An 11,213-nucleotide genomic window follows, 5' to 3' on the forward strand; every position below is an offset into this window, starting at 1 on the left:
CGTTTTTGAAAGAAAGAAAGGTGCCAATGTTTAATGTATGAAAAATCTAGAGAGAATTAATTCCCGCCAAATTTTCAATGGCTTTTATCTCGAAAACAAGCACACGGACCCTTCATTTTTTCTGCTTTTTTAGTTTATTTATTTATATACTATTAATTTATAACAGTCTTTTAAAAAGCTTGTTATTTTGAAACAGAGAAGGGAACATCCTTAAATAGACTAAGACAGTCAACACAGAATAACACATTAATATAAAGATTGAACAACACATAAACAACATCCATATAAATATGAAAATAAAACTAAAAATAAAAAGTAAAAAAGGGAAAAGTTATAATGCTGAAAAATAGCGGGGGATTACCTGCACAAGGACACCTGCCATGTCGCACACAACATAGGACATATTGGTAAATAGTTTCATTCAGTCATGCCATGATCGATGAATATGAAACGAGATAATGGCTATAATAACGGAAACACATATATAATTATATATGACACTTAAATATTCCACAATGTTTATTAAATCAGGGAGGCGTCCTTGAATTGTTCAAAATAGATTAAAGTTCAAATAAGTTTTTATTAATGATGTGAAACAAATAGAACATAATGAATTCCAATGCACGAAATATATATTTCCCATGGTAACACTGTTCAGTTAACATGATATGAATTTGACAATTTGATTCCCAAAAAAAGACTTAATTATTTCAGCATTTTTTTCGTAATTTTAAATGCACTCGTGACAATTATTATAAATAGAAGTGAATAAAAATTCAGTTGAAAACTGGCATACGTGAACAGAACGCAAACAATCATCACTTTTTTATGGATGTGAAGAAAAGTAGCTTTGTGGTACAGACAGCTGTAGACATGGAAGTGACTTATTTAGTTTACTATGGAGGTACATTCATCTTTTTTATGGATGTGAAGAATAGTAGCTCTGTGGTACAGTCCATGCATATACAGGTTGCATTTCTGTAAATATAGACAATTCAATTTCCCATAGGAACTCCCTTTACGGCTAAAACTGTGCCACTTTTACTATGAAGTTTCGTAATTTTTTTATCCTAGAATGGAAAGTTAACATGCACTACTTTTTTTATTCAAAGGTCAAAACATAGGGCTGTGCGGCATATTTTCAAGATTTATATGCCCCGAACTTCTAAGAGTTAAAACTTATACTAAATTTCTGCACTACCCCTCTCTTTCACTTTATGTCTTACTCAGAATTCAATTCCACCGCCTACCATGTGCATTTATACTGGTAACATTCCCAAGTTATGTCTCTATGAGATGAAACATAGAGATCATATCTGGGAACCAGTACGTAAACAAAACAAAATATCTATGAATATTATATATCTATATAAAAGAGGCGTGGTTTATGAAACAGCTGTATTTACAAAGTGCAATATATAGTGGCCAAAATTTTTAAAAACGTAAACGGATGTCAATATAATACCATATTAATGAAATACATGTTTGAATAAACTTCGCAATACAGAAACCACGTGTTGGTGTTAATTTTGAAACTCATTTATTGTGCTAGATCAAATAATGTAACATCGGCAAGAAGATCTATCACCATATACCTCCACATTATTATGACTCAAGTCGACCAGTCTTTGTTCTTACTTCTATATGCCATGTGTGTAGCGGCGTAGCATCAAAACTATTCATTAAAGCATTTGGCTCGGAACCGAGGACTCTCACATGGCATACGGCATTCACTATTTATCGTGATCTGTTTAAAAGCGTGTTTTGCATATTATCGTCGCATTTGCTTCGCAATAACAAATTAAAGTACGTCATTGACATTACAGCAAACGAATCAAACAGTTGGGAAGTTTTTTATCCATCTGAATTCCGCCGTCTAATTGTGTAATTGGATTGTATTTTCATTTGAGGGGACATTATAACGGTACAATTTTGCTTTTGTTCTTATAGCTCATAACGTTTCAGGGTATTTACGCACCAATGGCTATCAATTTTTAGGTTTAAGTGTTCCTTATGAAAGTAAATAAAGAAAAAAGACGCAAGAAATTTATAAAATTTGTATTTTACTTATAGAGTCTATTCAGGAAATAGTTGAAAACAATCAATTCATTTTGTCGGTATTAAAAGCTATTACTGCAGAATAAAAAAAAGCCCAGTCGAATATTAGAAAATGAGCTCAAATTCTCCATGCAAAATGAAAAGGTTACCGAATCACAACTGAAGCTATTGGAACGTCAAATGATTAAACAGTTAATTATCTAAAGCCAGTTTCACATCATCATAATAATGTAGGTGATATTGATGTAAAGGATGGACACGGATTGAGTTTAATGCATGTAAATAACCCAACAAATATAAAAGTTTATGATAAATATCAGCCAAATCAATGATCCAAGCAAACAGTTGGTCAGTCAATAATAGAATATCAAAATAATTGCGAATTGTTGTTATGTTTTGTAAAAATTTATTGCATGCTATACAATTAATAATGGTAAATATTACACTAAATATTTATGCGTCTGTTTAATAGTCTTCCACAATATAACTTTTTTCAAGAATTTTACATACTTCCATAACGTTATCCAACTCTGAATATTGCGGTTGAAAACAGTTTTTATACAATTTTGAATTTTTACTTTTTATGGTAAAATTTTGCTATGAAATACATCTTTAATAAAAAAACACACAAATTTTGTATATGAAATATATAACTTTTACTTTTAATGGAGGTTTGTTTAAGAATTTCCCTTCTATAAATTTTTTTTCTTTAATATATGATAATTTTTTTTCGACATCTGTCAAAATTAAAATTTTGAACTTCGTGTCCAAAAGATGATCTCAAATCCAGACAACCAAGAATGGTGGTTTATAAAATAGGATGATGTGGTATGATTGCCGTTAAGACAACTATCCCACCGAAGTTCAAATGACGGACGTGAACGTAAACAATTATAGGTCACCCACTGTCTTCAATAAGGGACAAAACCCATATCATAAATTTGAAACATATCAAACGAGAAAACTAACGGTTTTATGTATAACAATACAACTTACGACAAATGACTACGACGGACAGGAACCAATGAAAACCACTTAATTGCACGGCCCTGACTTTGGACAGGCACATAAAGATTGTGGCGGGGTTAAACATGTTTGTGAGCCTTACCTGGATCAGTGTTGTAACAGCACTCTATTAGAAGAAATTGTAAAAATCAACTGCAAATAACTTATTTCAAAGGTCAAGTAGGAAGAATAAAAAACAACTAACATGAAAAAAAAAAAAAGATACAACGCACCGATATAAGAGCACTTACTATAAACTATATATAAGCCAGTTCAAAGACAATTACAACTAAGAAATGGATCATTTTTCTCCCAGAATAAAGTATCAAACAGTACACATACAACGGGTTTAGTGTAAAGAGATCATTAAAAATCTGAAAGAATCGCATGACATTATGCAATGCCAAAACATAAGTACACAGCATCGAATCTGTAGAATCATAAATATTCATTACTGTTCATGTACAGCAATTTAAATTTAGAATAATAGTTCTACAAAATCAAAATTAATGTTAGTATAGATAAAATAATATTTAAAGATTTAACTACAGTGTTAGATTGGTAACCGTTAAGAATAAGTTTATTCAAATGATCAATGAGTGTACATGAATCATATTTACGCTTAGGGGCTCTATTAACAACATGATCGTACAAATAAGTATGTGATATCCCGTCTTTGATAAGACACGCAAGGTACAGACAATTTTCTATCAAAATATTTGTATCTATGAAATAATTTAGTGAAAGTGTTGTTTTATTTGTTGTAACGACTGACTTAATAATTTACCAGTTATACATAGATTACGTTTATTGCAATCAGTAGTATATTTAGAAAAGTCTTGAATATTTAAAGGAAAATTATCATTAAGGTAACGGTAAGTGTTTTTAAATTTATCAGTTAAAGGAATTTATACAGATCTTCACTGAGCTTGGCAATAAACTGTGATTCATACCAATACTGGAACAAGTCTGTTCTGATTATGGCGCAACAGGTGCCCAAAGGAATGAATAAAACCTGTTGATATACTGTACATAGATGTTTTCAAGGAAAAATTTACAACTTGAATCATCTGATCTTAGCTTCAGTAAGTATATCTAGCATATTTCTCCTTCAGTTTAAATGATGTGTGCTCTTCAACTCCACATTTCCACATGTTGGTTGTTTTCTTCTTGTCTTATCATTTCTTTGTTGGAGTAGGCAGACTATTGTTTAATGGACGGTCAAGCTTGGGGAGATCTGATATGATTTTACGGTGGTTTTCGATGAATCTTGAGAATCGTCATGCATTATCAAAGGCCAAACGGCATCCGGTTAAATTAATAATTTTCGAGTGTACCAACAGTTAAGACGGTTCCTCCTCGATCTGATGATATCCGCGCTTCATATCAATATATTCTAGTAAATTTACATACGTTTAAGGTGTACTGTATATGTGTATAACTTTTTTTAAATGAATAAACGTTTTACTGCACATGTTGTGGGGTTTAACTGAAGATATGTATCAATTTTACAGTTTAACAATGGCTAGTTTTCCTTGTATGCAAAGTATTTTCAAAATTTGAAGTATTAAGCAGTAAAACGAGGACTTTGGAACTCTTTATACCTGTCTTTTAAAGGCGGGGTCCAAGAGAATATGTCAGTTTGTTACATGTCCGTGAGAATCCTCATATACTCAGAAATCAAAAATATAACGATTGTTGATCAGTGTCGACGTGATCCAACAAAGACCAAATGACAATGTTTGAATTAACTACTGTTACATAACAGGCCGCCATACGCCATTAAACAATGATTAAACATATGCTATAAAAGGCCTTATGATAACGTTTCCATATATAAAACCTATTGCTTGATGTTCGCATGTTGATGCACCAAACTATGCATTTCAGATATTAGTAATAGTACTTCAAAGTTATCTTTTAATGAAAACTATTCTAATTGAAAATAAAAGACATAATATAAAATTGGCATTTGCAAAGAATTTTTCTTTTCACATAAGATAAATAAAAAAGCAGTTTGAAAATCCTTTGAACAAACTCTATTGTTCGGTTTGTTTGGTGAAAGAGACAAGTGATTATCATTAAGAGTGTATTAAGGCACACATGAAAGAGTTCTATTTTATTTCTGTTTTCTTGCTGGTTGTCATTGGTTCCTGTCCGTCGTAGTCATTTGTCGTAAGTTGTATTGTTATACATAAAACCGTTAGTTTTATCGTTTGATTTGTTTCAAATTTATGATATGGGTTTTGTTCCTTATTGAAGACAGTGGATGACCTATAATTGTTTACGTTCACGTCCGTCATTTGAACTTCGGTGGGATAGTTGTCTTATCAGCAATCATACCACATCTTCCTATTTTATAAACCACCATTCTTGGTTGTCTGGATTTGAGATTATCTTTTAAACACGAAGTTCAAAATTACTAGACGTTACTTTAGCGGTTCAGTATATCATATTACCCCACTGTTCCGATAATGACAACATGAAAAAATTGATGGGTTGCTTTTCAGTCACTGATGTTTAGGAGACATACTTTTATTTCCGATGTTAAACATGTTGAAAATCTGATATTTTGTGACATTCGAGTCGTAGCAACACATATCATTGATTGGTCAAGGATCTACTTTATCAGATATAGCAAAAGTAACTAACACCAGGTGTCTTCGGTCAGCATTTGAATTTAACAGTTCTTATTGTAGCAGCGTTGGTTTTAAGGCTTTTTCTGTTGTTCAGGATTTACATGTAAATAGTTCTTTTACCAGTCCTTAAATCTGAATGTTGATGATATTATAATTGTATCTTATTGTCGCTATAAGTTATAAATTGTGACAAATTTGGTCAAGGAGTAACTAGTAACCTGGAATAAACAATAATATTTGCCAATATCAACAATTATATGTTTACGTAAAGTTCAGAATATCTAACGTTGAAACAATAACGATCCGTTTCGTCATGATATCAGCTTCAATATTATGACACTTGGGATCGCATTCAGTACTGGTAATACAGTGGACATTCATTTACAGTACAAGGACTACATTGTACATTCTGACAGGTCATTGAAAACTGTTTCTCGCGATTATTATTTGTTATTTTAGTATTTCTATATATGGATATTTTTATTATTACTTTTTATTCATTTTTTTCCGCACAAACACTATCTCGGAATAGTTTTGGGAACACTCAATGCGTTTCAAGGGCATCATGTGTAACTTATTTCGTTTGAGCACGTATTATTGGATTCCACCTATTCTTTACTGGTCACTAAATTATTACCCGAGTTCTCAGGCAGTCCTGAATAAAACTATCTAGGCAGAACTTTTTTCGGGTGAACGAATCATTTATCTATCCATTTGAAAGTTCATTTTGGATACATGTTAGTGTGCTAATGGTTTCTTCACTCGAGGTTAGCCGTCTCAGGTTGCAAAGTGAGCACACTGTAAGCATTGGCTGGGCCAGTGCTCATCATGCCGGATAAATAAATAAATTGAGGCGTTCAACATGTCAAACATAGAGAGGTAATTTGAAGTAACACAATGTTCTTCGAATTATGCCAGATGTCTTATCAATGATCTCTTTCAAATGACTTGTTTTGCCATTTAATTCACATTGTTTGAGATTTCATGTCATACTCAAAGAATTCTGTTTTTGTTTGATATACATGTATACTCAAGTGGCTCGTCAATTTCTCTTAAACTGTTTTTGTTCAAAGTATAGGGTCACATACTATAGTGAAGTCACAGTACTACATTTACACCATGTCGATGTGCCAGTGTCGCGATAGGTGCTTGGATATTGTGAATTTAATGTCTTATTTTTAGATATGTTTTCTAATAATTGGAACTATCACCATATTCCCCGTAACGCTAAATTTTTATTAACTTATATTGTGTTTATTTTATTCTATTTTATGAGATACTACAGAGTCAGGACAATTGCACATAATAAATATATCGTCACAAATTAATTTGATCACTTTCTTTATATTAAGACTTCAAGTAGTTTATCTTAATTGGGTACCTTCATTGGTCATTCTGTATGTAACTTGAGATTAAATCTGATATCAGCAGAGAAGAGTTTATCGCTCGTTCAATTCTTTGGTTATATAAACACGGCACATAAACGGAAATTTAACAGAAGTTGTGATAGAATTAAGAAATTCTATAAATTCTAACTACACAAATATTCTATCACTCCTTTATCAGCGGAGTTTTCTTGAAATCTACAAGATACGTTAATTCCTCATGTACACACAGAAGATGATCATGGGTATACATTATACAATTGGTGAAGTGTTCTACTCATGAATCTGATTGCGACATAACTCTCTGCCTCAACACCTCTACATGTACAATTAACGGATCCGGAGTGTCGCCATCTTCTGTGTCTTTCTTGTATATCATTCCACCAGCGTTTAAATAGTAAATAATTAAAGGTAGGGACGTTAACTAAGCTGGTTTGTTAATAAAGATAACGATTCCGTTCAGGCAGCTAGTACTTAACATACTATCAGTGGTCTTGGAATTTATTTGCAAGGAAAAAAGTATATCCGGCTTCATAGATTGATGACTATCAAAGAATCCCGTATATTTTATGTTTTGGATTATATTTTTTTGTTGAGGAAAGTTTCTGCAGATATTTTCAGGTTTGTTTGAGACATGTGAACAGATAGGATCCATTAGTAGTTTCCATGTGGGAAACTATCAGACCAATCTATTTGATGTCTGAGGGTTTTAGCTGTTCCCCTAATGGATCGGTAGTTTCTTTCCGAGATCCTTTATCGTCGGATTTTCGGCTTTCCTCTACAGGAAAACAGCTGGGCATTTGGCGGTATCGGTTTGGAATCAAAGTATGTCCTTACCGGTTTCCAGTTCGTTGCCTTGGCATTTGTGCGGCATCCGGGGTGATCTTATCCTTTATTTTGTATATACATGTAACTGTTTTTATATTTTGCATTTTTTATATTTTTGAGGATGAGCGAATCAGGTGAGTGGGTGTGTTCGTATGTTTTATTGCGTTGTACTTATTGTTTTTGGGAAAGGTTAACTTTCTGGTAGTAAGACTCGTCACGGCCAGGCTGGGAAACTAGGTCGACAAATGCTCACATAAAGTCTGTTCCGATACAGTGTTTTAAATGTCCCCCTTTACACATAACCCATGGTGGTGCTTCTACTAAAGGAGGAAGATACAGAACATACATACAGTTGGTTTGATATTTTATGAATATAATAAAACTTTTTTTGTCGCCAAAGCTGTAATGCACGATTTCAAAGTTAGATTTGACTGGGGAGTAAAAGACAATGACATTCTTACGATTTAAGCTCCGGATGCAAGGCCAGAAGTATGTAGACTTTGCTACGTTACGGACATGCAACAAATTCGAAGAATAGACCATCTTCCGATCGCGTTGATAGGAGGGACAGAACACGAGTTTGCACGATGGTAAAGAGATCTGCAATAACGATAACATCAAAAGGGGCTGTGTCAGACCGGGTTGTTCATTGTCTCACATTTGCTGTTCTTGATTCGCTTTTCATTCATCCTTCAACTGCAACACAGTACAAGTTAATATATTCAAAAGATTAAAATTTCTAGAGGATCGACAACAATTAACGAAGGTTAAAAAAATGTCTAGTAACAATTCCTGTTATCGAAAATTCACCAATCAATGTTAACTTGCTACATGAATTATTGTAAACACATTCGGATATAAGTTTTTTTTAATTATCTTTGTAATGGGATAAACGAGGGGTTGGACACTATGATTAAATTCTTCTACATTCAAGTCCGTGCGCTCCACAGAGAGTCATATTGTAAACAATAATATCATAACCACATCACAGCTTAAGGCCTCTTCTGAACATTTGAAGGTCCCTACTATGTATTGGTTACATAAACTACACAAATAACCAGTAAGATATCGTTTCATCACGACCTCTAGTAAGTGTTCTACAACTACAGTGCTTTTAACTAGTTCCTTAACTACTATCAAAGAACTTATCATTAACTTTTGTATGAACATATGAAATAGTGGAATTAACTTTTTTTGAAGTGTAAAAAATTCTTTGGATGTTTAAGATAAATTACGTGCTTTTGATGGTCCTTTTGAATATGTTGACCGGTGGTCTAAGTAGTCAACTACTGTATCACTAGCCAGTCAGCACTGAGGTTGTGAGTTCGAATCCCGCACGGGGCAGGTGCACTCGTGTGCAATCTTAATCGACTAGGATTGTCAGTTATCCTACCGAAGGTCGGTGATTTTCTCCGGGCACTCTGGCTCCCTCCACCAATAAAAACTGACCACCACGAAATAGCACAATAGTGTTGAAAGTTGCGTTAAACACCAATCAATCAATCAATCAATGATTCTGTTGACAGTTCTGATTTTTCAACTCCTTACACTACACTTTTACATACAATCTTATCAAACAAAAGTTTTCCTATTTAATTGAATGGTCGTTTGGTAAATCTGAATGCAAATATATTTGTTGCAACTCATTTAAAGCCTTCTTCTCTAATGAAAAAGGTAAATATGCTAGAAATACTTACTGGAGGTGAGATGAGATGATTGAATCTGTTAATTTTCTCCTTGATAATATTTATGCACGTTTCGGCAATAAAGTTTTTCGACCGGTTTTTCGTTCTCTATGGTTAATTTTCCTTTTTTGGACGGTGATGTTCCTTTGGCACCATCTTATGGTGTTTATATATCACAACTCGTTCGCTATGCCCGTTTCTATTGTGACGTTTTGAACTTCAATAAACGTTATCTATGTATTACTGGTAAATTATTAAGTCAGGGATTTCGTTACCACAAATTACTTAAAACCTTTACTAAATTCTTCCATAGATATAAAGATTTGGTTTGGAAGTTTGGTTGTACCTGTAGAAAACTTATTTCAAACGGGATAGCACATCCTAATTTTTACCGTGCCTTAATATTTAGATACGATCCGGGTAAACTTATCGATCCTTTAAATAAATTTATTCTAAAAGGTTACCAATTCAACACTATAATTAGATCTTTGAATATAGTTTTTATTTTGGTATTATATTGATTTTATTATCAGTAAATTAAAATCAAACGAAATATTATTTGGATAAACATATGCACATTCATGGCTCTACAATCTGTCAATACCTATATCTTGGCATTGCAAAAGGTCATGTTTTCTCTGCCTGTTAATGACGTCTTTACACTAAATCCATTGGATGTTGGATGTTGGATGTACACTGGTTGTTATTTTAGTTTTAGATACATGATTTTTTATTAGTTGTTATTAACTTTGAACTAGCTTTGAAATAACTGCCAGTAACTGAGTACTCTCAGATATGTACTTAGTATTTTTTTGTTGTGGGGATGTATAAGTACCCTGCCACGTCCACTGTTTTTTTTTTGTTTGATGTATTTCTGCTTTGTATCCTTCTGATGAGTTAAGCCCTTTTCAACTGATTTTTATAGTTTGCTCTTATGTGGTACTAGGGGAGGGTTGACGCCTTCAAATTAGTTTAACCCCGCCACATTATTTATGTGCCTGTCCAAAGTTAGGAGCCTGTAATTCAGTGGTTGTCGTTTGTTGTTGTATATCATATTCGTTTGTTAGTTCATTATTTTATTAATCAGGTCGCTAGTTTTTTCGTTTGCATTGTTTTACATTTGTCATTTCGGGGCCTTTTATAGCTGACTATGCGGTACGGGTTTTACCCATTGTTGAAGACCGTACGGTGACCTATAGTTGTTAATTACTGTGTCTTTTGGTCTATTGTAGAGTTTTGTCTCATTGGCAAACATACCATATCTTCTTATTTTTATATGATAAGCCGACACTTGAGTGTAAGAATAACTTTTCAGCTCGCTCTCAACATTTCTTTGTACGGCAGCTTATTGACAAAGAATTCGAAAAAGGTTTCTTGTCAGGTCCGTATAAAACCCACCGTCTATTCATTATCGAGTCAGACATTTGAAACTTGCTGATTGGAAGTACTCCGGGGAAAAAGGGGCTTACATTGGATTTATCAACCCCAACATGATGATGCTGATAATTGTAGTATAATGGACTTGACCAGTAAAGAAGATTGTGTTCAATGACGTCTGTCAGATTAGACGATGCGATCAAAGTTATACGAAAATTAGTTGGTTTTTCATTGTG

The sequence above is a fragment of the Mytilus californianus genome, unplaced genomic scaffold (assembly GCF_021869535.1).
Source record: "Mytilus californianus isolate M0D057914Y unplaced genomic scaffold, xbMytCali1.0.p SCAF_11, whole genome shotgun sequence".
NCBI classification, from domain to species: domain Eukaryota; kingdom Metazoa; phylum Mollusca; class Bivalvia; order Mytilida; family Mytilidae; genus Mytilus; species Mytilus californianus.